Source organism: Xenopus laevis, chromosome 1L (genome assembly GCF_017654675.1).
Source record: "Xenopus laevis strain J_2021 chromosome 1L, Xenopus_laevis_v10.1, whole genome shotgun sequence".
Classification (NCBI taxonomy): domain Eukaryota; kingdom Metazoa; phylum Chordata; class Amphibia; order Anura; family Pipidae; genus Xenopus; species Xenopus laevis.
Window position 1 is genome coordinate 23,670,420 of NC_054371.1, and position 27,417 is coordinate 23,697,836.

At 41.2% G+C, this 27,417-nt stretch overlaps 1 protein-coding gene and 1 long non-coding RNA gene across 6 annotated transcripts in view; one reads left to right on the forward strand and one right to left on the reverse strand.

The window, feature by feature from the left end:
• Positions 1-13,453, reverse strand: part of LOC108697893 — an 18,002-nt gene extending 4,549 nt beyond the window's left edge. Inside the window, exons 1-2 of the long non-coding RNA XR_001932500.2 lie at positions 13,323-13,453; positions 11,215-11,362 (exon numbers count right to left, since the gene is read on the reverse strand). This is a non-coding gene — a long non-coding RNA (uncharacterized LOC108697893). The remainder of the gene's footprint in view (positions 1-11,214; positions 11,363-13,322) is intronic.
• rgs12.L (regulator of G-protein signaling 12 L homeolog) overlaps positions 13,365-27,417 on the forward strand; it is a 104,826-nt gene continuing 90,773 nt past the window's right edge. For 4 of the 5 annotated variants that reach the window (XR_005966503.1, XR_005966504.1, XR_005966502.1 and 1 more), the window contains exon 1: positions 16,448-16,602. The gene's annotated coding sequence lies outside the window, so the exon portion shown is untranslated. Of the gene's footprint in view, positions 13,520-16,447; positions 16,603-27,417 lie in introns of those variants that run through there. The other variant, XM_018228333.2, reaches the window with a different exon arrangement.

Genomic DNA, 27,417 nt, shown 5'->3' on the forward strand with positions numbered 1-27,417 from the left:
AGGATTTTAATCCAATGATCGAAGGATTATCCTTCGACCAAAAAAAGTTAGGCAAGCCTATCGGGACCTTCCCCATAGGCTAACATTGACTTCGGTAGCTTTTAGGTGGCGAACTAGGGGGTCGAAGTTTTTTCTTAAAGAGACAGTACTTCGACTATCGAATGGTCGAATAGTCGAACGATTTTTAGTTCGAATCGTTCGATTCGAAGTCGAAGGAGCCCATTCAATGGTCAAAGTAGCCAAAAAAACACTTCGAAATTCTAAGTATTTTTTCTTCTATTCCTTCACTCGAACTTAATGAATGGGCCCCTTAGGGTCCCTACATATATATATATCAAATCAAATGACTTTTTTCCAGTAATTTACACAGTGCCTCCTGTTTGCTAACGTATTTGCAAATATTTTTTACATTTAGTGGTTAAAAGGAAGCAATCACTGTTTTTTTTCCAGTGCTTATTTTGCCTTATACTATTTAGACTCACTTTTATCCATTTATATAATTTATACTTGGTAATAGATTAAATCTGTGTTCATTATTATTTTAATATTTATGAATTGCTTAATATTATATAAATGTTATATTTATATACAGGTATTTGGTTTTTTTTTTTATAATGCTTTATTTGCTTTTATTGAATATATCCAGATTTGACCTAGCAATCTCCATTATTGTTCACTGGTGGAACCATTGACATCCCAAGAGATATTATAAGAACTATAAAAATAAAGGAAATAAAACAATATAGAATGATATCCAATTCAACAACTACAACAGAGCAACATTACAAAACCTTTCTTATCTCAGGGTTAATGTTTTCCCTGAGTGTAGACATTCGACCAAAAAGCCCAGCAGGTGGCGCTGTGGTTACAAAATTCATTATATTAGAAGTTTTAAATTGTCCATATCTTGTAAACAAAAGGAAAAAAATGATGTACATTGCACTGCAATATTCCATTAATTTTCAGTATTTCAGTTTCTCCTGGTACAGGATGCCCAGGTCACAAGCAACACAGAAATATATATTAAAAAAATAGTAAAACAAAATCTATTCATGCCATGTGCTACCGGGAACCTGGTCGGCACCATAAGGGTTAAACATCCATGGCAGTCTGTATATTTCTTTTTATAGCTCACTTCCAGTTAAATGTGTTTCCTGTCAAAGCTCTGAGCATGTTTTATATTTGGAACATATTATTATGTATATATATAATCTGTAATTCCAGGTTATATTTAGAGGAGAAGAATAGAAGCGCAGCACAAGCGCAGGAGGCGGGTTCCGTTAAAAGCCAAACTATTTTCCTGGATCCTTTATCTGTGTCTCGCAGCACCTGTTCTTTGTGAGGGTTCCCTTATGTTACACAGCAGCCATTTTCATGTTAATGGAAGGATCACGGAGTCAGCAGTTTGTGCAAATAAACCCTTCCCTGTGTTCCCCCCATCCCTGCGTCCCCTGCACACGTTGTGTTATTGACTCATTTGATTTTATCCTCATGGAATACTCGTGCCCAGCTCAGGTACATGGGAAGTGTCTGGGCTCCACATTTATTCATGGCACGAGCACAACTCAGTATTTATCCTGCAATATTCAAGAAACTTACATTTACCGGATTAGGCAAAAAAATAAATAAAACATGGCTGCAAAAGGCACATTTTTCTCCTTAATTTGTGTTAAAAATTATACTTTAAAGATGGTTAGATTTCACATGATTCAGTAACCACTAGTGATGGGCGAATATATTCGGCAGGCGCAAATTTGCTGTGAATTTCCGTGTTTCGGCGCCAGCAGTGACAAAAAATCCACTGCGTCGAAATAATTTCAGCGAGCATCAGAATAGTTGCATGCAGAAACATTGTTGTGCGTCAAAATTATTCGGACGCCCTTGACTTTAATGCATTTGGCAAAAATAGAGGCAAATGTCGTGGGAGTCTAAATTGACGCACGTCAAAATAATTTTGGCCCCCATTGACTTTAATGAGTTTCACAACAAATTCGCCTATCACTAGTAACTACACAACAATGTAGTGGGAGCACTGATCTCAGTAGGGGGTTTCAGCAAAATATTAGGGATGCACCGAATCCAGTATTCGGTTCGGGATTTGGCCTTTTTCAGCAGGATTTGGATTCGGCCAAATCCTTATGCCTGGCCAAACGGAATCCAAATCCTAATTTGCATATGCAAATTAGGGAGGGAAGTAACATGACTTTTTGTCACAAAACAAGGAAGTAAAAAATGTTTTCCCCTTCTCACCCCTAATTTGCATATGAAAATTAGGATTTGGAATCGGTTCAGTTATCGGCCAAATCTTTTGCGAAGGATTCAGGGGTTCGGTCGAATCCATAATAGTGGATTTGGTGCATCCCTACAAAATATGTCTACCAATGGGCAGGACAGATGATGTTTCATGCAATCCAATGGATTTAATGGGATTGGTTGTTCAGTGCAGGGAAGATTGGTCACTTGAGGGTCAAAGATCAAAACTTTACTGGATAAACGTAACGGGATTCAATGGAATGATGAAAGCAGAGCATTAGGCACAAATTGGATAAACGTGAAACAGACCTCAATGTGAAGAAAAGAAAATTAAGCTGCTGGTTCCCATTCATTCAGAAATAAGCACGGATTTAATTATAAGAACATGGATAGAAGGAGGGAGGGCCTCACACCTCAGCAACCAATAGATCCAAATGGTCCAAAATGAATTCAAGAATTCCCAACAAACAAATCTTCGAAACATGAATAAATCCACCAGAGTCGGCCTGGGACAGCAGAGGGCCCCACTGACCAGGGTCGGACTGGGGGGCCAGAGGCCCACCGGGGCTACTGCCCCAGGACCCCCTCCCGTGCCGGCGTGTTCGGCGCGTCTCTGCGCCGGCCCGTGTGCTGCGCCTCTGCACTTGCGCACGGCGCTGCATTTATATACTTGCGACTTGCGACTTGGTTGTGCGCTTGCGCGCAAACAGAGTGTGCATGAAACTTTTTTTTCTGCCGCGACCTCTGATAAAGGGGCTCATGGCATTAAGAGGCAAATATGGGTATGGACCTGGGCTGGGGGGGCACACAAGAGCCAGCGGCCCAGTCCGACACTGCCACTTACTCAGAACCGCTCCCCAATTAGAGGTGCTGCACCCTGATCTTTCCCCTGGCTATGATTGAAGCCGGAACCAAATCAATACAATAGTAGCTGGTTAGCTGAAAAGCAGGAATTAGTGTTCTGTTCTGTTAGACATCCAGTCACTCCAGCCTTTATACATTACATATATTAGAAACATTTTTTATTTTGCACAGCCTATTTACCCAGTTTTTATTGTCACATTGTTCCTTTAAGGGGTTATTTACTAAAACTTGAATTTTTCTCATAATTTGAATAAAACAAATTCCACCAAAATCCCATCCACGATTTTACCTTATTTATTAATAAAATAACTCAAAATATTTGGCTCGGGAAAAGTCTAGATAAAATCGAGTGCAAACTCCAATAGCTTGATTTTTTTCGAGTGATCGCTGAATACTCAGGATTTTTTGATTTATCTGCACAGAGCACGATATCTTCAAATTGGAAAAAAGACATCTCCCATCGACTTATACATGACCTCGACAGGTTTGAGATGGCGGATTTTTGGATTCTGACTTTTTGCAGCTTTGGGGTATAAGAAATAAATTTTTTTCCCTCAAAAATAAAACAAGTTGTTGCCCAAAACACCACGACCAGAAAAATAATCGAGTTTAGTGAATAACCCACTGTGCATACAATTTGCTGCAGATATGCTGTACACATCTATGAGCACTAGAGGGTGCTGCTTTCACCACTGACCCTGTACTTGCAGGTGGGATTCCAGTCTGTAGTTGCAATAGCTGAGCACTTGTATATAGGACACTTAGGGGGTTATTTATCAAAAGTTGTATTTTAGATTTTTTTTTTATACCTTCAATGAACTCACAACTCAAATGGTTTCCAATTTAAGAATAAACTCGAAAGGAAAAAACCTGAATCAGCAAGTTCAGGGTTAACAACTGGAATCGCTCGAATTGATCGAGTTTTCCGGCAAAACCCTCCAAAAAAAAAAAAACCTTGAACATCATGAAGGCTATTGACATCTTCAAATGGTCCAAGGGACCTCTGCCATTGACTTCTACAAGACTTCGACAAGTTTTAGATGGTGTATATTCGGATTCAAACTATTGATCAATATCAGGCTGATCTTGGCTCAGTTGTAGTTTTTCGAGTAATACAGGGAGTGATGGTGTGTCATTGCTGGGGCAGCATGCAGCTATAATACTCACCTCTATTAATGAATTACAGCACTGACCATATTAATCACACAGGCAATGCTCAGTGTCAGTCAGATAAGCACAATGAGCAATTGGAACTAACTATATTGAACTAATGTGCTGCCATCCATCCTGCTGGACAGTCATGAAAGACACATCATACACAGATTCCTTTATACCAAGGGTGCAAAATATTCCTGGGGGTGCTAAATAAGTGCTGTGATTGGCTATTGGTAGCCGCTGTGTGGACTAGCAGCCTACAGGAGGGTCTGTTTGGCAGTACACCTGGTTTTTATACAAAACTTGCCTGGAATTCAAAAATAAGCACCTGCTTTGATGCCACTGGGGGCCAGGCCCGGAACATGGGGTAGGCAGAAGAGGCACCTGCCTAGGGCGCAATAAAAGGAGGGAGCTGGGCAGGTACTTGTCTTCTGCCTACCCCATGTTCACTGCTCTCCCCTTCCTACCTTCCCTCCAGCGCTCTTTCCCCCCTCCCTCCCCTCCAGCACTCTCTCCCGGCTCCGTCCCCTAACCTCCAGCGCTCTCTCCCACCTCCCTCCCCTCCGGCGCTCTCTCCTGCTACCCTCCCCTAACCTCCAGCGCTGTCTTCCGCCTCCCTCCCCTCCGGCGATCTCTTCCGCCTCCCTCCCCTAACCTCCAGCGCTCTCTCCCGCCTCCCTTCCCTAACCTCCAGCGCTCTCTCCCGCCTCCCTCCGCTCCGGGCTCTCTCCCGCCTCCCTCCCCTAACCCCCAGCGCTCTCTCCCGCCTCCCTCCCCTCCACTCTGGCACGTGCACACACTCAGTTCGGGGGCAAACCCGCACATAGCACGGGGGTGGGGAGAGGGAGAGTGGTGGCGGGCCAGGTCGTCTAGGGCGCCTGGTCCACTAGGCCCAGCACTGCTGGGGGCAACATCCAATGGGGTTGGGGAGCAACATATTTCTCATGAGCCCCTGGTTGGGGATCACTGCTTTATACTATCCCAGGGTTAAATCCATGTGTAATAACCCAGAACACATGGCAGGATAAACACAGTGGCAGCCTCATGTATATTGAACACATGGCAGAATAATGTCAGTGCCAACCATATGCACAATAACTCCATCCTGCTCCCTTTAGGGAAATTCACTCATGTTGTTTTGGGGTGACAATCCTATAAATTTACAGTAGCAGGAGTTTACTTATTTATGAGGTGACCTTTAAATAACACCACATATCAAATCTATAGGTATTCATGTTTATCAATGTATGGACAAGAAATCAGATTTAAAGGCAAGGAAATGCCCTACACTACACTTGGTTGCATTTATATTACAGGTATGGGATCTGTTATCCCGAATGCTCGAGACCAGGCCCGGTTTGTGCGGAGGCCACAAAGGCCCAGGGAAGAAAAATTCAGGGGCAGCAATCGGGTCCATGTGCGTGCACTCGCAGGAAGGGATATTGGTGCACGCGAAAGCAGCAGATGCTACGACCTGGCGGCATAGGGGTACCAAAGAAGGACATCCGGGCATGCATGGAACCTGGGGTTTGCTGGATAAGGGGCCTTTCTGTAATTTGGATCTTCTAAACATAATTTAAATATTAATAAATCCAACAGGCTTGTTTTGCCTCCAATAAGTATTAATTATATCTTAGATGGAATAAAGTACAAGGTACAGTTTTATTATAAAAGAGAGGAAATTGTTTTTAAAATTTTTAATTACTTGATTAAAATGAAGTCTATGGCAGACGGCCTTCCTGTAACTCAGTGTTTTCTAGATAACGAGTTTCCAGAAAATGGATCTCATACCTGTATATATATATATATATATATATATATATATATATATATATATATATATATATATATATATATATATATATATATATATATATAGCCCCCACAACTCAAATGAGTACAGATTCTAAGCCTTAAATTGTGACATAGGGAAAAATGCCAATTTGCCAAAATCACAGAAGGCTTGCAAACATGGAGATCAAAGTGTTTGCTCTTTATAAAACATAAAAAAAAAATAATTAGCATTAAAACACATATAAATACTGATGCAAGCAAATATACTTCCATAAATCATTTGGCAAGGTTTCTATATGAGCAGATTTCTGTCCGATTTGGCCGCCCTGTTGCTGGGCCAACAATAATAACAAAACAGCAGGCCTATGGAGACCAGGGTCCTCACCCAAAGGAGCTGATCATCAGATATCAGTCAGGTAGGCCCTCCAAAGGGACCAGACATGGGCCAATAGGATTACAGCAAGGCTGTTCTTATACATCCAATCCCACCCCTCCCAAACTCTCCAGTGATTTTCAGTAGGAACCTGCTGATTGCAGCGCCCAATCATAATCTGTGTTAGTTGTCTGCCTGCCAGAAACCAGCTTAAAGGGCATGTAAAGTCTAAAATAGAATAAGGCTAGAAATGCTGTATTTTGTATACTAAATATAAACATGAACATACTGCACCACAAGCCTAATCAAACAAATAATTTATGCTTTCAAAGTTGGCTACAGGGTCACCATCTTGTAACTTTGTTATACATCTTTGCAAGACTAAGACTGTGCACATGCTCAGTGTGGTCTGGGCTAATGGGATCATCATAAACAAAGCTGCTTGAGTTCTACATGGCTGGGAATAAAGGTGGGGCTCCCCCTGCTGTTCAAAGCGCATAAGCAAAGAATGTAAATACACTTGATATTATGGAATATGTTTCCGGGTCTCCAGTTTATTTTTTCACTAGGGAAAGCTAGTCTTGGCTTACTACCGGTTTCTGAACTACAACTCCCATGATCCTGTACTGTTCTAGTTAAAGATCTTGGGGGCCCCGAGTATTGCAGCGTGGCTGGAACCCCAGAATGCAGGAAAGTCCAAATTACAGTGGTAGAATGGTGGGGGTTTAGTAAAAAATGGAAGGCGCTCTTGCCCTTGTCCCCAAAAACTTTGGTTTAAAGGGGTTGTTCACCTTTAAATTAACTTTTAGTATGATATAGAGAGTAATATTCTGAGACAATTTGCAATTGTTTTTTATTGTTATTTCAGCCACTTGGTTGCTAGGGTCCGAATTACCATAGCAACCATGCATTGATTTGAATAAGAGTGTAGGAAAGTGCCTGAATAGAAAGATTAGTAATAGCCTTACACATGGGCGGTTTTTCCTGCGTTTCGCTTTCTTCCGTTCAGCCGCAGGGGAGAGCAGGAGTAGACGCAGTCAATTATTTTGAAGGGAGCTGTACTCACATAGACGCATGTAAGCGGCAAACGCAGGTGGGATGCAGCATGTTACATTTCACCTGCGTTCGGTGCATACATGCGTCTGTGTGAAAACAGCCCCCTTTAAAATAATTGACTGTGTCTACTCCTGCACTTCCCTGCGGCTGAACGGAAGAAATCGCAAGGCAGGGGAGTGCAGGAAAAACCTCCTGTGTGTATGAGCCCTTGGGCAGCCTGTTTTTTAGATGGGGTCAGTGACCCCCATTTGAAAGCTGGAAAGAGTCAGAGGAATAATTCAAAAACTATAACAGAGAAAAAAAGAAGACCTACTGAAAAGTTGCTTATAATTAGCTATTCTATAACATACTAACAGTTAACTTAAAGGTGAACCACTCTTTTAAGGAACCAATGAGAACAAAGAACATAGCACAAGGGCATCTGAGACAATCTATGAGCAGCAGCAGCAGATTTCTAGCAATCAGGCTGGAGAGCTAAATAAGAAGGTTATAGAACACTTAACATGAAAGAGGCTGGAGAGATTCTGCTGCTGAATAAGGGCTCTTACACACGGCCGTTCTGACCTGCGCTCCCCTGCGTTCCGTTTTTTGGCGTTCAGCCGCAGGGGAGCGCAGGAATAGACGCATGTCATTATTTGAAATGGGGCTGTACTCACTCAGGCGCGTGTAGGCGCCGAACGCAGGTAAAATGCAGCATGTTGCGTCTGAACCTGCGTTCGGCGCCTACACGCGCCTGAGTGAGTACAGCCCCATTTCAAATAATGACTTGCGTCTATTCCTGCGCTCCCCTGCGGCTGAACGCCAAAAAACGGAACGCAGGGGAGCGCAGGTCGGAACGGCCGTGTGTAAGAGCCCTAAGGATGTTCTGGATATGGGTACAAAATGAAGTATAGAAATATTTAGGGAGACATATATTATACAACTAAGGATTAGTTATTTATAGCCCAATACAGTTTCGCAGTGAATTTCACTGTTTCACCTGCTATTAAAATGCCAGTGAATCTGCACTAGAATTTCCCCACACCATCTGTTTTTCTGAAAAAACAAAAACCTGTTGCACCTGAAACCCCCTCCCCCAAAATAAACGGCAGATGTCATTATTATTTTCCAACCCCTGTCTATCCAAGATGCTGTCCAGGTGCCGGCGTGTTTGGAAGAAATTGGCACCATTTTATCCTATGAGATACCCTATGTAGCAGAATGGACTCTAACAATGTAGAGAAATCACAATATAACATAGGCTTCCCATTGACTCCAATGCATTTCAACAAAATTTTGTATGGTTGGAGGAAAAAGTCCAAAACGCACTCGTTTTGCTCATCACTATATATATAACTCATGAAGTCAGTGAGCAGAAAACTGAATTTGCACTGGAAGGAGTTTTTGTTTGTTCTTTGCTGTTCTCTGGTTCACCTTCCGGTTAAAGGAACAGTAACATCAAAAATTGAAAGGATATTAAAAGAATGGCAATATAATATACTGCAATATAATATACTGCAATATAATATACTGCTGCTTTGCACTGGTAAAAATGTTGTGTTTGCGTCAGAAAAACAACTATAGTTGATATAAACAAGCTGCTGTGTAGCCATGGGGGCAACCATTTAAACAAAGGGTACACAGATACGTTCTGAATAATCTCATTGTATACTACAGAGTTGTTTTCATTATATGCTGTGTATCCTGTGCTTTTTCTTTTTTTCTGCTTTGAATGGCTACCCCCATGGCTACACAGCAGCTTGTTTATATAAATATTTGTTTATATAAATTAGGGATGCACCGAATCCAGGATTCGGTTCGGGATTCGGCCAGGATTCGGCCTTTTTCAGCAGGATTCGGATTCGGCCGAATCCTTCTGCCCAGCCGAACCGGACTCCTAATTTGCATATGCAAATTAGGGGCAGGAGGGAAATCACGTGACTTTTTGTCACAAAACAATGAAGTAAAAAATGTTTTCCCCTTCCTACCTCTAATTAGCATATGCAAATTTGGGTTCGGATTCGGTTCGGTATTCGGCCGAATTCGTGAAGGATTCGGGGGTTCGGCCGAATCCAAAATAGTGGATTCGGTGCATCCCTAATATAAATTATATAAATTATAGTAGTACGTATCTGTTATCTACTGTGTATCCTGTGCTTGAATGGCTGCCCCCATGGCTACACAGCAGCTTGTTTATATAAACTATAGTAGTACTTATCTGTTATCTACTGTGTATCCTGTGCTTGAATGGCTGCCCCCATGGCTACACAGCAGCTTGTTTATATAAACTATAGTAGTACTTATCTGTTATCTACTGTGTATCCTGTGCTTGAATGGCTGCCCCCATGGCTACACAGCAGCTTGTTTATATAAACTATAGTAGTACTTATCTGTTATCTACTGTGTATCCTGTGCTTGAATGGACAGCAGCTTGTTTATATAAACTATAGTAGTATTTATCTGTTATCTACTGTATATCCTGTGCTTGAATGGCTGCCCCCATGGCTACACAGCAGCTTGTTTATATAAACTATAGTAGTACGTATCTGTTATCTACTGTGTATCCTGTGCTTGAATGGCTGCCCCCATGGCTACACAGCAGCTTGTTTATATAAACTATAGTAGTACTTATCTGTTATCTACTGTGTATCCTGTGCTTGAATGGCTGCCCCCATGGCTACACAGCAGCTTGTTTATATAAACTATAGTAGTACTTATCTGTTATCTACTGTGTATCCTGTGCTTGAATGGCTGCCCCCATGGCTACACAGCAGCTTGTTTATATAAACTATAGTAGTACTTATCTGTTATCTACTGTGTATCCTGTGCTTGAATGGACAGCAGCTTGTTTATATAAACTATAGTAGTATTTATCTGTTATCTACTGTATATCCTGTGCTTGAATGGCTGCCCCCATGGCTACACAGCAGCTTGTTTATATTAACTATAGTAGTACTTATCTGTTATCTACTGTGTATCCTGTGCTTGAATGGCTGCCCCCATGGCTACACAGCAGCTTGTTTCTATGAAATATACAACAGTACATTATTGTTTCATTACATTAAAAGACTTTCATTTTTTAGTGTTACTGTTCCTTTAATGTTTACTATGTTGTAGAATTGCCTATTCTAAGCAATTTTCCAATCGGCCTTCATTTTAATTTTTTTTTTATACGGTAGTTTTTAAATCTTCTTTTGAGCATTCAAATGGGGGTCACTGACCCCAGCATCAAAAAAACTATTGCTATGTGAGGCTACAATAGTGTTGTTATTTGTATCTTGTATTACTTCTATTTCCATTTAGACACTACTTTATTCATATACTTCTCTCTTTCAAACAAAGAGGGTTGCTAGGTTAATTTCACCCCTAGCAATCAGATAGCTGTCACTACAGAGTAGTGAGCTGCTGAATTTAAATAATTTAAAAAACACAAATGAAAACCAATTGCAAACTGTCACAGAATAGCACTCTACATTGTTCTAAAATTAAATTCATTTAAAGGTGAACAGAAGTCAGTTCTTCTCCAGGTCTGATAACCAGCTGGCTTCTGCTACATTGTTTCAGTAGTGAGAACCAGCAGGGCCAAGAATATAAAAGCAAGATCAGCACAGCTTGCAACAGCAATTACCTTTATAAATAACTTGATAATCAATAAAATAGTGTGCTGTCTTTCAGTTTTTAGGTGGAGGTATCCTTTATGATGGCACTTTTATTTTACAGTTCTTGAGAAAACAGAATACCTTAAGATAGTTTTATGAGGATAGAATGCCTCCCAGCTGTAGTGCTGTGCTGCGCTTCAAATGCCACAGACGCTGTAACACGATTCCCAGTGAATTAGTGATGAACTCGGCTCAGGATTCTCTTTCACGGATTCCACGGCCATGTGAGCTGAAAATGAGACAGGAAAATAGTTCAATACAACTGAAAGTGACTGACTTTAAATATAGGTGGGAGATAGCTGCAATTAGCACTGTATTACTGTATATAATGTTATAGTGACTGGCCCTTTAATATCACCATCATCATCTATTTATATTGTACCAGCAAGTTACTTCGATCTGCACAGTTCTTTATACAGGTCTTCCAACAAATGCAGGTGTCAGAATAAAAATGGAGGGGCACTGCTCACAAGAGCTTACAATCTTACAGGTCCCCCCTTAAAAGAGAAACAAACCCTTAATAAAAAAAAATCCTACCCTACATAGACCCCCCAGCCTAAGTGTTACCCCGGGCAAATGCCCCTAACTCTTTACTTACCCCTCTGTGCAGATTCTGTCCAGCGGAGTTTGCGGCGCCATCTTCTTCTCTTCGGTAATCTTGGGAATGAGATCAGTGAAGTGGCGCATGCGCAGTTGGAGCAATTTTCTGTTTCGGGACAACTGCACATGCGCCGAAACTTACAAAAATTTCTGAATCGTCGATCGCATTCCGAATATTACCGAAACCACTAAAAATGTCGCCCATGACTTCTGCTAGACAGAATCTGCACCGAGGGGTAAGTAAAGAGTTAGGGGCATTTGCCCCCCGGGGGGCAGTTAGGTTGGGGGGGCCTATGTAGGGTAGGGGGAAGGGTTTGTTTCTCCTTTATGAAAATACTGGAAACGATACACCGTCCACTGTGAATACAGCAGCTCCTAACAGCTTGGAATTGTTGTTTCCCCTGTAGAGTGCAAGCAGTAACTCACTGTGGGGCCTACGCTCCATATAAGAGTAGAACACACAGGTGCCACCTGTTCTCATCCCGTCTCCTTGGAAACCAAAAAGCGTAAACTTCAACTGAATTTCTTAAAGTGGCAGATCAGTTCAGAGTTTTCAACTGGTATATGTTTTACAACATAATCCATTTCATTTATTTAAATGTTTTTACTTTAATTTTCTATTGATTTATATATATATTCCTAGCGGACCTAGAATAAAAATCTGGTATATTTTGTTGTCTTTTGGTGTCCCCATTATGTGTGTTTATCCACTCCCATAGTTGTTGAGGTCTAGGTGTGCCTCCCTGAACCCACATGTCTCCACCACTAAGCACAGGCATTTCTTTGTCATTTGCTTAATGAAACTCAATGCCAACTGATTGAAGGTATTCCTGTTACAAATCTCTTGCAGATGTGTGCCCACCAATGGAATCCTTGCCCTGGTATCCTGGTTAAAAAACAGCCCTGCAGAGGCAAATTTTTGTTTAAACAATGCGAAAATTCAGCTCTTAAAGATATACTGACACCAGTAATTAAAGTCATTTTTACATCTATCATAATATAATGCGTTTGAAAGCAACTTATAACTTTGCCATAAAGTATTTGCACAATGCTTTTACTTTAACTGTCTGATGCCCCATGTTCCTGTATGAGGGGGCTGCCATATTTGTGCAGCAGGAGTCCGTTAGCATTAGACACTCTAACTGACAGGCTGAGATGTGATAGTCAGGTTGGTAAAACAGTCAGGTTTAGAAACTTCAACTAACAATAACTTAGATAAACAAACCTCTCAGCAAAAAACAATCGACATGACCTATAGGTAACTTTTTATGTACATTCATATTTTATAAAGTAGTTTTTTAGTGTCAGTATCACTTTAATGGAGGCAAGAGCGGCCCAAAGTGTAGTGGTGGTAACCGGGAGTACAGATTTGCATATAAAGCTGTGGGAGTGTAAAAAGTAAATAAAGTCTCCCAAATTTGATTTGAAGAGATACAATTCTTCCCCAGTTACCAGTTCACATATGTTAGGAAGTCTTGCAGTTATTTCCCTTTTTGGTGAGAGCAGATATTTCCAGTACAGGTTCTGATAAGAACTCCCACCCTTTCCTTCTGCACCCTGAGAAGAGCATGCTTTGCTTCCATCTTTACCTTTCACATGCACTGAGCTCAGGCCTCCTGCACCTAACCCTCCCTCTCTGTTGCTCCTGCCCCCCTGTAGACTTCCTTCCTGCTCAGATCAAGGGGTGGAGCTTCACCCCCTTCTTCCTGAGGGACTAAGGCTCCTCCCTCTCCTGGCACAGTAACAAGAAGACAGAGAAGACAAATTCTGCTCTTACCTGTGAAAGGTAAAATATTTGTTTCAAGCACCCAGCTATTTCATTTGATGTCTTTTATATGATGTAAGTGGCATAACTAGACATTATTGGGCCCCACAGCAAAACCATTTAGGGTCCCCTTAACTTTGTGATTTTTTTTTTCATTTTTATAAACATATTGAAACTGCTTATCAGTCAATCAGTGACCTATTGGGCCCCTTTACATTGTTCTGGGTTTCTCAGCAGCCACAGGGTCTGTTGTCATTAAAGTGATCCAGATGCGTCTTGGGCCCACCTGACCCTCCGCTCACTCCACCCCTTTGGGACACCAACAGATCCTGGGCTGGGGTGGGTCATGGAGGGTGTATAGTATAACAGGGAATGATCAGGGTGGATTGGGAATGTGGCATGCATGCATGGGGAATTTTTTTGCATTCTACTTGGCAGGGTCCCAGGTGACCAACTGCTAATAACTGGGGTCCACTGGGGGGGGGGGGCCCTGCTAACTTTGTAGAATGTGAACCAATGATTGTTGATGGCTGCCCTGGAGGAATTGAATAAGAAAGAATTTCCCAGTCAGTTCAGACAGACCAGGGCAACCCTGTGGAGATGACAGAGATGCAGGTTTGAAAAGATAGTAAGCTCTTCAGCACTGTCTAACCTAAGCAAAATGAATCTAGATTAACAATGGCTTTCCGGTGCTGTCTCTGTGCATCAAACGCTGGTCTTGCTAAATACGAAGCTAGGTGCAAAATACAGGGCACACATACAAAAGGGAGCCCATGGATTAAAGGGGTTGTTCACCTTTGAGATAACTGTTAGTATGATGTAGAGAGTGATATTCTGAGACAATTTGCAATTGGCTTTCAATTTTTATTATTTAAGGTTTTTAAGTTATTTAGATTTTTATTCTGCAGCTCTTCAATTTGCATTTTAAGCAATAGGGTAGCTAGGGTCCAAATTACCCTAGCAACCATGAATTGATTTAAATAAGAGACTGGAATATGAATAGGAGAGGGACTGAATACAAAAATGAGTAATACAAATAAGCAATAAAAATTAGCAATAACTATACATTTGTAGCCTTACAGAGCATTAGCTTTTTAGAAGGGGACAGCGACGCCCATTTAAAAGCTGCAAAAAGTCAGAAGAAAAAGGCAAATAATTATAAAATTATAAAAAATAAATAATGAAAACCAAGTGAAAATTGCTTAGAATTGGCTGTTCTATAACATAGCAAAAGTAGCCTTAAAAATGAACCACCCCTTTAACACATACTTGAATCTCATGCTAATGCCATTTCCAGTGCCACAAGCATCTCTGTGTTGTTTATGTTAAACTGTTAATAAACTGCCTATCTGAGAGTGATATTCTGAGACAATTTGTAACTGGGATTCATTTTATATTGTTTGTGGTTTTTGAGTTATGTAGCTTTTAATTCAGCAGCTCTCCAGTTTGAAATTGCAGCAATCTGGTTGCTAGGGTCCAAATGACCCTAGCAACCATGCATTGATTTGAATAAGAGACTGGAATATAAATAAGAGAGGCCTGAATAGAAAGATGAGTAATAAGAAGTAGCAAAAACAATACATTTGTAGCCTTACAGAGTACAGGTATAGGATACGTTATCCCGAAACCTGTTATCCAGATATGACATCTTCCATAGACTGTATTTTATCCAAATAATCAATTTTTTAAAAATTATTTCCTTTTCTCTGTAATAATATAACAGTAGCTTGTACTTCATCCAAACTAAGATATAATTAATCCTTATTGGAAGCAAAACCAGACTATTGGCTATATGATTTTCTAGTAGATTTATGAAGTATGAAGATCATGGAAAGATCCGGTATCCGAAATACCCCAGGTCCTAAGCATTCTGAATAACAGGTCCCATACCTGTATTTGTTTTTAGATGGGATCAGTGACCCCTGCCATTTAAAAGCTGGAGTCAGAAGAAGGCAAATCATTAAAAAACGGTAAAATATAATCAATGAAGACCAATTGAAACTTTGCTTAGCATTAGCCATTCTATAACATTCTAAAAGTTAAATTAAAGGTGAACCACCCCTTTCAAAATTTAGATTTAGGTAATATGGACCTATAGTAATCTGTGGGGTTCAAAGGGTGCAACTGTGAAGTAGCCCTGCCATAACTAGGTTGCTACAATTTAGCTTCAATTTTAGTATAATGCAGACAGTGATATTCCGAGACAATTTGCAGCTGATCTTCAATTTAAATTTTTTATTTAGTTTTTTTTTGCTCAGCAGCTACTCAGTTTGGAATTTCAGCAGCTATGTAGTTGCTTAGGGTGCAATTGACCCTAGCAACCAGACAGTGTGGTGGCTTGAATGAGAGATCGGAATATATAGAATAGAAGGGGTCCTAAATAGAAAGGTAATTAATAAAAAGCAGCAATGACATTATCACTGTAGCCTCATTAAGCAATAGGGCCCTGGGGAAGTGATTGAGTCAGTGCATTTGTTTACATGAGCACCACTTGCATATGAGAGCCGTTTCCTAGGGGACACAGGAAGCTGTCGGACCTATTCACTGTGACAGACATCTGTTTTTATTTACTGCTCACTTTCAGGCTTTGGCAGAGAAAATAAAGTTATATTTCTGGTTTAGAGGTCTGCACCACCACATAAACATGTGAAAGAATGTCTCACTCTGAGACACTAAATACCGCCCCTTTTGTGCTTCTAGTGGCAAATGTTATTTATTGTATCCAACAATTGTGTGTCCCTGATCTGCTGTACACATTGCTACAGTTTTTCCTGCTGCCGTTGCTACTTTGTTGCACTGCACTGCTGCTTGCCACTACCAACAAGTAGTGTGCACTGCTCTGTTCAAAGTTATCCAATCAGCGGCCTGGCTCAGCCACAACACAGCCATCTCCTTGGAAATGGGTGGGAGGGGAGAGCAGGGCAGCCTGGGGAGGGGATAGGCTGCAGGTCTGGCTGGGGAAGGGGAGGCAGGAGGAGGCTCCTATTGTCAACTGGGAAGAAAGTTCATTGTTGGGAGGGAGAGAGAGAACTTTTCAAATGCGACTTCCCTTCTGCTTGTGGCTGTTGGGCCAGGGCTGCCCGAGGAAAGCTTGTTCTGAGCCGGTAAGTGTTGCTCACTAGTGGGCCGGTGTGGATTTGTGTGTAATGCTGTCTGGGTAACTGGATCCCAGAGAGAACCGATTGTCTGTAACAGCAGCAGCTCCCCCTGGGCTCAGGGAACTGGATGTCATGGGGCCTCCTCGCTGGGGCAGGACTGGATACACATCTTTACTGTAGCATGTTACTGTACGCTGTAGGGTGACGGCCCCCTCTGCTTATTCTTCACTCCACACCAATCATCTTTCTTCTTTCATTTTGTCTGCACACAGTCTCACTGCTTTTTATCCTTTACACCAGGGACTGTTACTATCAGTCCCGCTCCTGTAGCCTGTGCAACTGATAACAAGTCATGGCACACACACACACACTCAGCTCCAGGAGACGGCCCAGCCTGTACGTCTCTATTCCTCACTTACAGTCTAACCTTTGGCTGTTAGTGGATTCTGGGAGTTGTAGTTTAACATCATTCCGACGTCTGCTCTGTCGGTAAACCTCTTGCTTTATGTATTGTCTGCAATGTGCTGGAAATTTGTGTATAAAGAAGCAATGAAAGCAATATGCCTTGTATCGACAATGTACCTACAATAGTATTTTATCACCATGTCTGTAAATATGAAATGTTTGTTTTGCTTCAGCTACTTATGTCACTAAACTACAGCTCCCAGCAGCCTCTTTGTTGGACTCTACAGCTGGCACTGCCCAAGCTACAGACCCATGCTTGCTATGGTTCTTTTCCATTTCCAGACATAGCTAGCATATCCTAAGATAGTGGGCATGGGCTGGTTTTAATGTGGGACAGAATGGGTCTCCAGCATCAGGGAGACATACAATTGGATGGAAAGTAGATTTGTGTATATATGGATACAACCTGCAACCCGTCTGCACTTGTTGAACTGAAACTTGTATCTGGTAGTGAGTGGATGGCGTTAGTTGTAGTTTAGCAACAACTGTGGGGCTGCAGGTAGGACATACCTGATTTCTGAAACTGCACCCGCTTAGATGACATCCCAGGCCCAGTTCAATAATGATGACGTTCTTTCTCCACATTGCCATTATTTATGAAATACACTTAGTATTGTCCAGTAGATGGGCTCCAAGACTAAAGCTGCCTGTACCCGGCCCAATAACATTGCACATTGACTTGTTGACAAAGTCCGTGTTGTACTGGTCCTTGTAGGCCTTCAGTATAACCCGATCATTGGCCCCAAGGCCTCACTTGGGAGGCCAAATCAGTGGGCAAACCAGTCAATCAGACCAAGTGATCAGGTCCAGAAGGATTCTTGTCACACAGTAATGTCTATAGAAGTCTCTAAAGAATCCCTGTCCCTCATCTCCTCATGTGATGAGCTTAGTTGACATCTCGGTCGTCACACCCATAAAAACTACAGTCTATAACATCTGGATTTCATTTCTCAGACTGGTGAGGGGGGATACAGTTTCACTCTGCAACCCATACTTCCTGCATTGCTCAGCAGGAAGTCACACGTGGAACAAGAATTTCTTCCCCCGACTGATATTGAACCATAACAATTAGGGTTCCAGATGGCACAGAACTTTTCCAAAGCACAAAAGAGAAGGTTCTGGTCACGATGTTGCCGCTTTATGTTAATGTGCAGAGACTAGATATACGGCTTTATTTTCTGCCAAGGTCTAAGTGTGACAACGAAGTATAAACAGTTGTCCACAGTAAATAGGCAAGCTCGAAGGCTTCCCACGTCCCCTTGGAAACACCTTTTATATGCAAAGAGGTGGATAAATGGGAAGAGAATGTGTAATCACATGCTGGATTAGGAAGTGACTTACTGTTTATATGATTATTTTGTATCATTAGTTTGTAGAAACCAAACAAGCTGATATATCAGGAGCTTATTTGCTGTTTGTTTGGGCTATTGTTGTTTATGGCTGAATGGTATTACATAACGTTGCTCCTGATCTCCTCTTGGAAGGAACAGTAGAACATAAAGAAAACCTCTTTCCCCAATCAGGCTGTTAGATAGTCACTGTCACCAAAGAAAATGACATTTGTACTGGTGCCTGAAGATAATGTGTGGTGTTTAGTAAAACAGAGTCACTTATCTCTTCCTGCAGTGTGATAAAGTGGTCTGCTTCCTACTGCTCTTAAAGCAGCAGCACTGCCTTGCTTTATGGCTTTATTCTAGCTATCTGTATAATAAATCCTTCAGACCACAGTGGTATGAGCCCTGTACTTACCATCTGCTTATGTAGGGTTCCCTCCTATCCAGTTATTGAGAAGTCTGAAACCCAGACAAGACAGAACCGGAGTATTGGGTTGTGAGGGACATGATTTTTTGCTGCACTTAACGCTCCTACACTAGCTTTTCATTAATGACGTATCCTCCTGTATCTAAACTTTTATCATAATTGGATCAGTAGGGCTCATTTACTAACATAGGCGCTAACTTGCACCTGTGCAGTTGCCACAAACAACCAGTTTGGTGTTTGCAGTAGAGTGATTGCGAATTGGTTGCTAATGGCAACTGCACTTGTGCAATTTAGCCCCAGTACTTGTAAATAAGCCCCAACAAGCGACTACAATTTGAAAGCTTATGAGAGAAGTTGAAACATTAAAACAGGGCACTTTATGATAACTGGATGTATTAAGTAACAGTGGGCATTAGATATTATTATTGTGTACATTAGTGGGACACAGAAATGTTTTAAAAAGAGAAATTTAGCGATAATGGGTTCCTTTTTAAAACAGTGCACACATTACAAATCTTTTAAGCTCTGCAAATATATGAAACTTGATCCTTTAGGTCTTCCTGGCATTTTATTGTTTTACAACTGGCCACCTATACAAATACACAGTTCATGGGTGATTAGCAGTGTATGTAGAGTGTAGGGCTATAGGCAAGCACGTGCTATCGCTGAACCAATCCCCCCCAACCCTTCTTTTGAAAGACATTTAGTTAACTTTCTCCCATAGCATTTGGCACGGATCGCTTGTTGGGTGAGGGCAGGTCTAATGTCCTGAGAGTGCACCCGTGTGTGTATGGAACTTAGGCCACATGGTTTTTTTTAACTGCCATCATGCTCAGACAGAAAACACCCATACTTGCCTCTATATGGCAATGTGCGGCCTTAGGGCTCTTACTGACGAGCGTTTTTACCTGCGCTCCCCTGCGTTCCGTTTTTTCTGCGTTCAGCCGCAGGGGAGCGCAGAAGTAGACGCATTACATTTTTTCCAATGAGGCTGTACTCACACAGGCGCGTGTAGGCACCAAACGCAGGTTGAGACGCAACATGCTGCATTTTTCCTGCACACGCCTGTGTGAGTACAGCCCCATTGGAAAAAATGTAATGCGTCTATTCCTGCGCTCCCCTGCGGCTGAGCCAGGTAAAAACGCTCGTCAGTAAGAGCCCTACAGGTGGCCATACACGATAAGATCTGCTCGTTTGGCAAGGTCACCAAACTTAGCCTAATATGCCAACCATAGGCAGGGTGATATCGTGTTGTTTGGCTCTAGAACTACAACTAAGGAAATGGGCATAGACGGGACGAGGACCACATCAACTAGCTGATGCAGTCCTTGATCGCCAAAAAAAAATCAAACCTGTCCGATCGATATCTGCCCATTTTTTGGCCTGATATTGATCGGGGAGACCAGTCAGAACGCCCCATACACAAGCAGAAAAGCTCACAGGGTGGTGACAGGCAGACCTCTACTTCATTTGCACCCCAAGGAAGGGAACTACTCCCAAAGCTTCTGAATAAAATATTTTGGGAGGTTGCTAGTGATGTGCAGGTTGTGACCGACACACATGCTACTGCCCTGTCTTAAAGGGGAACTATCGCGAAAATGAAAATTTAATATACGCTTCAGCATACTGAAATAAGAAACGTTCTAAATATAATTAATTAGAAATAATGTACTGTTTCTGAAATAATCAAGTTTATCTTCACTATCCCCCTCTCAGCATCTGTTTCTCCTCATTCTCTCTTCATGCAGCAGTTGGGTGTCAGATATTCATTGACAGATAGATCCAATAATCTTATAGGGGGCTCCTTTTGCTTAGAAGATGTATTAGAGCTCACTTTATTAAAATCACCAGACATCATGTCTCTCTACATGCAGGATTTGTGCAAAAGGCAGTTATTTTGTTAGATTTTGTTTGTACTGAAACCAGTTATTTGAGTGAGCTCTAATACATCTGCTAGGAAAGGAGCCCCCCTATAAGATATATTGGATCTAACTGTCAATGAATATCTGACACCCAACTGCTGCATGAAGACAGAATGAAGAGAAACGGATGCTGAGAGAGGGATAGTGAACATAAACGTATTTCAGAAACAATGCAGAATATTTAATTGATTGTATTTACAAAGTTTCGTATTGCAGTACGAGGAAGCTTACCGGTATGTTAAATTTTCATTTTCGCGATAGTTCCCTTTTAATCTTGTTCCAACCTGACATAAGGGTGAGAAGGGACTTGAGGGCACAAGCGACAAGCCTGCCCCCTAGGATGACATTAGAAGGGGACAGGATCTGGAAAACAAAAAAAGGACCTGAATTGGATGGCAGTTTTGCACCTTGACACTCAGGTAAAGCTGGGGGTCTCACAGGTATTGTGCCAGCCTGTACAACACTACGGCCTTCTGTATAGCTGCTCTCCATTCCCCAGTGTGGTGTGTGGGCTTTTGAGGGGCAAAGCTTTCCAGTGTCCAACTCAGTGCTTCAGCAGAATCCCCCCTCCCCAACACGCAAATCTTGTTTGGCCCCGGGCCCTTCCATTGCTACAAACTGCCCCGTCTCGCTGTACAGGCTCTAACTGCAGGAGTCAGCATTCATATTACAGATAAGATCTTCCCGCCAATGTTTGAAAAAAAAACAAAAAAAACCTTCTGTCAGTTATTGTGCCCTTTCACCTGTTTCAGTCACCCACGTGCTTGTGTAACCTGAGAGAAAGAATCCCGTGCTGCACCCATTAATAATTCACCCAGGGTCACATTTCAGTGACTTTTACACCGGTTGTATTATACAATGGGAGCAGCCAAAGGAAAGGAATGGCAGGAGACATGAAATGCCTCATTTATTTATTTATATGTCGTGCTAGTCATGACCTGATCAGGGAAATAGAAGGCATTTTAGCAGTAAAACTCTGGCATTTTAGAGTGACAGATAATTCTACAGCTACCATGTGCTATTATGTCTCCTATATCAGCTGTAAGACCCCTTGTCATACCTCCCAACATTTTGGAAGTAAAAAGAGGGACATTTTTTTTTTTCGCAAGTAGCGCAGCAAATTTTTTTGACCACACCCCTTTATGTGACCACACCCCCTAATTACCATGTTTGTTTTACAAAATTTGGCAGGTTATGAAAGTTTGAAAATATTTCTCCTTATCTAAACTGTGTTTTTGTGTCTCAAAATTGTTACAAAGTATCTTATTTGCACCTGTTAGCTGTTTTGGGCTCTCTGCTAAAAGCTAATTAAGTGAGAAACTTGTTTCTTTTTCTGGCTGTTCAGTGCAGAGAAAAGAGGGACTTTCCAGTACAAATGAGGGACTGCAGGTTGAGCTGTCAAAAGAGGGACTGTCCCTCCGAAAAAGGGACAGTTGGGAGGTATGCCCTTGTCTATGGTAAAATAAAACTTCCATTAGCTGGCTGGGAGCTGTAATTAATAACAAATGGAGGGCCTCCTCTAGGCTTGGGTGCTTAAAGGAGAACTAAAGCCTAACTAAAGAAGTAGCTAGAAGTGTTGTACATTATGTTGTGGGCTTCTGTACCAGCCCAAAGCAACCACAGCCCTTTAGCAGTAAAGATCTGTATCTCCAAAGATGCCCCAGTAGCTCCCCATCTTCTTTTCTGCTGATTCACTGCACATGCTCTGTGCTGCTGTCACTTACTGAGCTTAGGGACCCACTCACAATATACAGTACATATAGAATAGAAATGTCACAATATAAGGCTCATTAGTAATTAATACAGATAATTAATACATGGCAGCACAGGAACCAGTGCAATTAGCATCAGAATTTAATAATCAGCCCTGTAGCATCAGCTTATATTACAGACCAACCTCATTTTCTGCTGGATAATTAGTGACGAGCCCTAAGCTTAGCTTCTCAACAGCTGCTCAGAGCCCACTGAGCATGTGAGTGTCACAGACACTTTCCAAGATGGTGACCCCCTGTGACAAGTTTGAAGTCCTGGATCATTGCTGCTATTGAGATTCTGAAACTCTAGGCTGGTGCAGTAAGTTTAGTGTATACAATATGGCATTTTTAACCATATTCATTTTTAGGGTTTAGTTCTCCTTTAATGAAGTTCATCTTTAGTTGTCCTTTAAATGTACCTGGCTGAGTACAATTGAAGCCAATAGTGATTGGTTCAGAATGACCGGTGACTGTGTAACAGGCTATACATTACCTATCAAGGCAGGTGGTGGTTGTGTACCCTGACAAATCAATATGAATTCCCCTAATATATTGCTATAACCGTGCAAGAACTCTCTGTAAGGGGACAACACCAATCCGACTGCACGGCTCTTACAGCATCCAATTTAATTCCAATCTCTCTGCGGCTCCCTTAGGTATTAAATGTGTTCAAGATAGATTTTGATTTTCTTAAATATGTTGTGAGAAATTGCTCCTTTCCTGAGTGCTTTTCAGTTGGAAATTGCATGTCGGAAAGAGATGGGAAAAAGCTCCTATACGAGGTTTGTCATTCTCACATTGTTTTATGGCTGCACTTTTATTTGTTGCACTTGGGATCCTTTGATTAGGGGTAAGCAGGGACACCATTGCTAATTCTACCTGCCATCTTGGGTGCCATTTATTAAAGGCTTTCATGATTTTTATGGTGTAGTTTTTATTTCTAAATTACACTGTTTACACTGCAGATAATTCACTCTACAATATAAAATTGCATTCCTGAACCAATAAGTGTATTTTTTTTAGTTGTAATATTGGTGTGTAGGTGCATCTCAGGTCACTTTGATTGGTCATGTGCTTTCAGAAAGAGCCAGCACTTTAGGATGGAACTGCTTTCTGGCAGGCTGTTGTTTCTCCTACTCAATGTAACTGAATGTGTCGCAGTGGGACCTGGATTTTTACTATTGAGTGTTGTTCTTAGATCTACCAGGCAGCTGTTATCTTGTATTAGGGAGCTGTTATCTGGTTACCTTTCCATTGTTCTGTTGTTAGGCTGCTGGGGGAAAAGGGTGGGGGTGATATCAATCCAACTTGCAGTACAGCACTAAAGACTGGCACAAGTCACATGACTGGGCGCAACTGGGAAACTTACAATATATCTAGCTCCATGTCAGATTTAAAAATTAAATATAAAGAAATGTGTTTGCTCTTTTAAGAAATGGATTTCAGTGCAGAATTTTGCTGGAGCAGCACTATTAACTGATGCATTTTTTTTAAAAAAGTTTTTCCCATGACAGTATCCCTTTAAAGGCACTGGGGCTAGAATAGTTTGCCACTTTGCAGTGTTTCCCGGGCCCACCTATAGTCCCCAGCCTTGATTTGGGAATACGTGATCAACTCTGGAAACCATCTAGTCAGCCTTAATCCTATTTTATGCATGTCCTCTACAATGGGAGCCCACTTCTGCTGTGGGCAGCCATGCTAGGACATATGCATTCACATACCTCCTAACTGCGGGACAGTGCCAATTTTGACAGCTCAATCTGCAGTCCCACGTTTGTTTCTGAAATGTCCCCACTTTCTCTTTGAACACTTGCACTGAACAGCCAGAAAAAGATACAAAGTTTCTATAATTTATAAACTTAATTGGCTTTTGGCAGAGAGCCTAGAATACGTGGCAGGTGCACTTTGATACTTTTGTAACAATTTAAGATAAACAAATGTAACAATTTAAGATACGCAGATCTCTTGGGGAAACTGTGACTTGCAGTTTAAAAGGCATTTCACCCTCATTAGCAAAACTGTAATAACATAAAAACCACAAAAATGTGTTGAAATTTTGTTATATCCTTTTTGTATATCCAAAATATTGGGAGGTATGCATTCAAATATGCATCACACAGGTCCTATGCATGGGTCTGCATGGCCGTCCACACTGGGAGTGCGAAGAAAGCACTGTAATTTTCTTGCAAAAATACTATTGTTTCACCACCAGGAGTAAGGCTGTATTAGGCTTCACTATGGATGGGGTTAACTAAATTTTACTGATAGGTCCCCTTTAAATTAGGGCAGCAATATTTGACAATTTGCAATTGGCCTTAAAGGGGGTGGTTCACCTTTAAGTTAACTTTTAGGAAGTTATAGAATGGCCAATTCCGAGAAACTTATCAATTGATATGCATTATTTATTTTCTATAGTTTTTTTAATTATTTGCCTCTATTTAGATTTTAAACATCTAAAAAATTGATTTTAAAACAAATGCTCTGTAAGGCTACAGATTTATTGTTATTGCTGCTTTTGATTATTCCCTTTTTATTCAGGTCCTCTCCTATTCATATTCCAGTTTTTTATTCAAACCAATGCATGGTTGCTAGGGTCATTTGGACCCTAGCAACCTGGTTGTTGAAATTGCAAACTGAAGAGCTGCGGGATAAAAATTAAATAACTCAGAAACCACAAATAATGTAAAATTAAAACACAATGCAAATAGTCTCAGAATAGCGCTCCCTACATCATAATAAAAATGAACTTAAAGGTGAACAACCCCTTTAATTTTATTTATTTTTTTTAAATGGTGTGCTTTTTGAAATATTAACCATATGGTTCTTCAGCTTTCAGGCTGGGATTGCTAACTGCTACTGGCTGCCAGAAACAGACGATAAAGATAGAACCTTCAAATTCTATGTGGTTTTTTGGTTGCCACAGTCCCTTTTCAGTTGAATGCCATACAAAGGCTCATTTAATCATCATTTAAATTTAAAATGATACAAAATAAGTAATGAGAACCCAATGAAAAGCTGCTTAGAAGAGGTTAAAATACTAAGAGGGTTATTTATTAAGGATCGAGTTAAAAAAAAAAAAATCTAGTTTTCAATGTTATTTTTTTTTGTTTGGAGCGATTCGAATTTTTTGTTGCCGAAAACTCGTTTAATCTGAGTTTTTGGGTTGTTATCCCCGAACTAGTTGAATCGAGTTTTTTCCATTCCAGTTTTTTCTTAAATTAGAAACCATTCACGTTGTGAGTTCATTCAAGGTTTAAAAAACTCTAAACTTTGATAAATAACCCCCTAAAAGTCAACATAAAGGGGATTTTTCTCTGTAGGCAATGTTGCAGTTTTTTTTAGAGCTTGTTGAATTATTTGCCTCATCTTAAACTGCTCTCTTGTTGCTGTGGAACAGTAAAAAAAAAAAACAGCATCCTGTATCAGAAAAATGAACGGAACGCAGGATAATGCTTTTCCTGCTGAGCGGAACAATGGCATTCCCTGCCTGAAATCAAAAGTTATTGCTTGGCAAATCCAAACTTAATGCAGCTAGCTGTTCATGGTATTGTGGGGAATCGGTTTTATTACAGTCTCTGCGAGGGGTGAGATGTTATCATGCCACTTAAGAAGTATGGCAACTCCGTTCAATAGCCAGTAGTCACTTGGCTTAAAGGGTAAGTAATGCCAGGAACAATATATTTTAATTTATTTAGTAATAGGGCTGCTGTGCAGTTTGTATTTTTGTCTTAAAAGGAGAAGGAAAGCTACTGAGGCAGTTTATTGCCAACAGATTAACCACAATAGTGCAAGCAATAACACTATATATATTCTGCAGAATGCTTTACCATTTCTACAGTAAACAGCTGTATAAACTCTCTCTGTCTGTTTAGGATAGCAGCTGCCATAATAGCTTGGTGTGACATCACTTCCTGCCTGAGTCTCTTCGTGGTCACTCATAGCTCTGGGCTCAGATCACAGCAGGGAGGGGAGGAGGGAAGAGGGAGAGAGGAGCAAACTGAGCATGCTCAAGCCCAAGCCCTAGAGATTTAAGATGAAAACAATAAGTCTGATACAGAAGTCCATGAGTACACAATAGAAGGAAAGAAATGCTGTGTTTCTTTTGACAGAGGACTCTGCAGCATTACTTTGAGAGATTACTAGTGTATTATATAGACCTTTCTGATAAAAGCCTACTTATTTTAACCTTTCCTTCTCCTTTAAAGAAAAATCATAGGGCTCAGTTACAAACACAGCAACAAGTGGGGCCCCCCGAAAAATGGACGCAAACATTGCATGCATTGATGACATTACTTAAAGGTACTTGCACTTTAACTGACTCACCCTAGTTCTGCACTTTTGCACCAGGTGCCATTGCACCCCATAAATCACATTCAAGTGCAGCTATTGACGCAGGGGAACCATCGAGCTACGGCCACCTGAACATGGGAGTAATTCCAGGGTGTCCGCTACGGGCTTGCACCTAAGAATCATCACAGACTCCAGAGACTAGGGATGCACCGAATCCACTATTTTGGATTCGGCCGAACCCCTGAATCCTTCGCAAAAGATTCACCCGAATACCGAACCGAATCTGAATCCTAATTTGTATATGCAAATTAGGGGTGGGAAGAGGAAAACATTTTTTACTTCCTTGTTTTGTGAAAAAAAATTCCCTCCCTGCCACTAATTTGCATATGCAAATTAGGATTCGGATTCAGTTCGGCCATGCAGAAGGATTCGGCAGAATCCGAATCCTGACGAAAAAGGCCTAATCCTGGATTTGGTGCATCCCTACCACTGACAGACACCAAACCCCCAAAATAATGCAATCATATTGTAAAAACACTAGGGATGCACCGAATTCAGGATTCAGCCAGGATTCGTCCTTTTTAAGCAGGATTCGGCCGAATCCTTCTGCCAGGCCGAATCCTAATTTG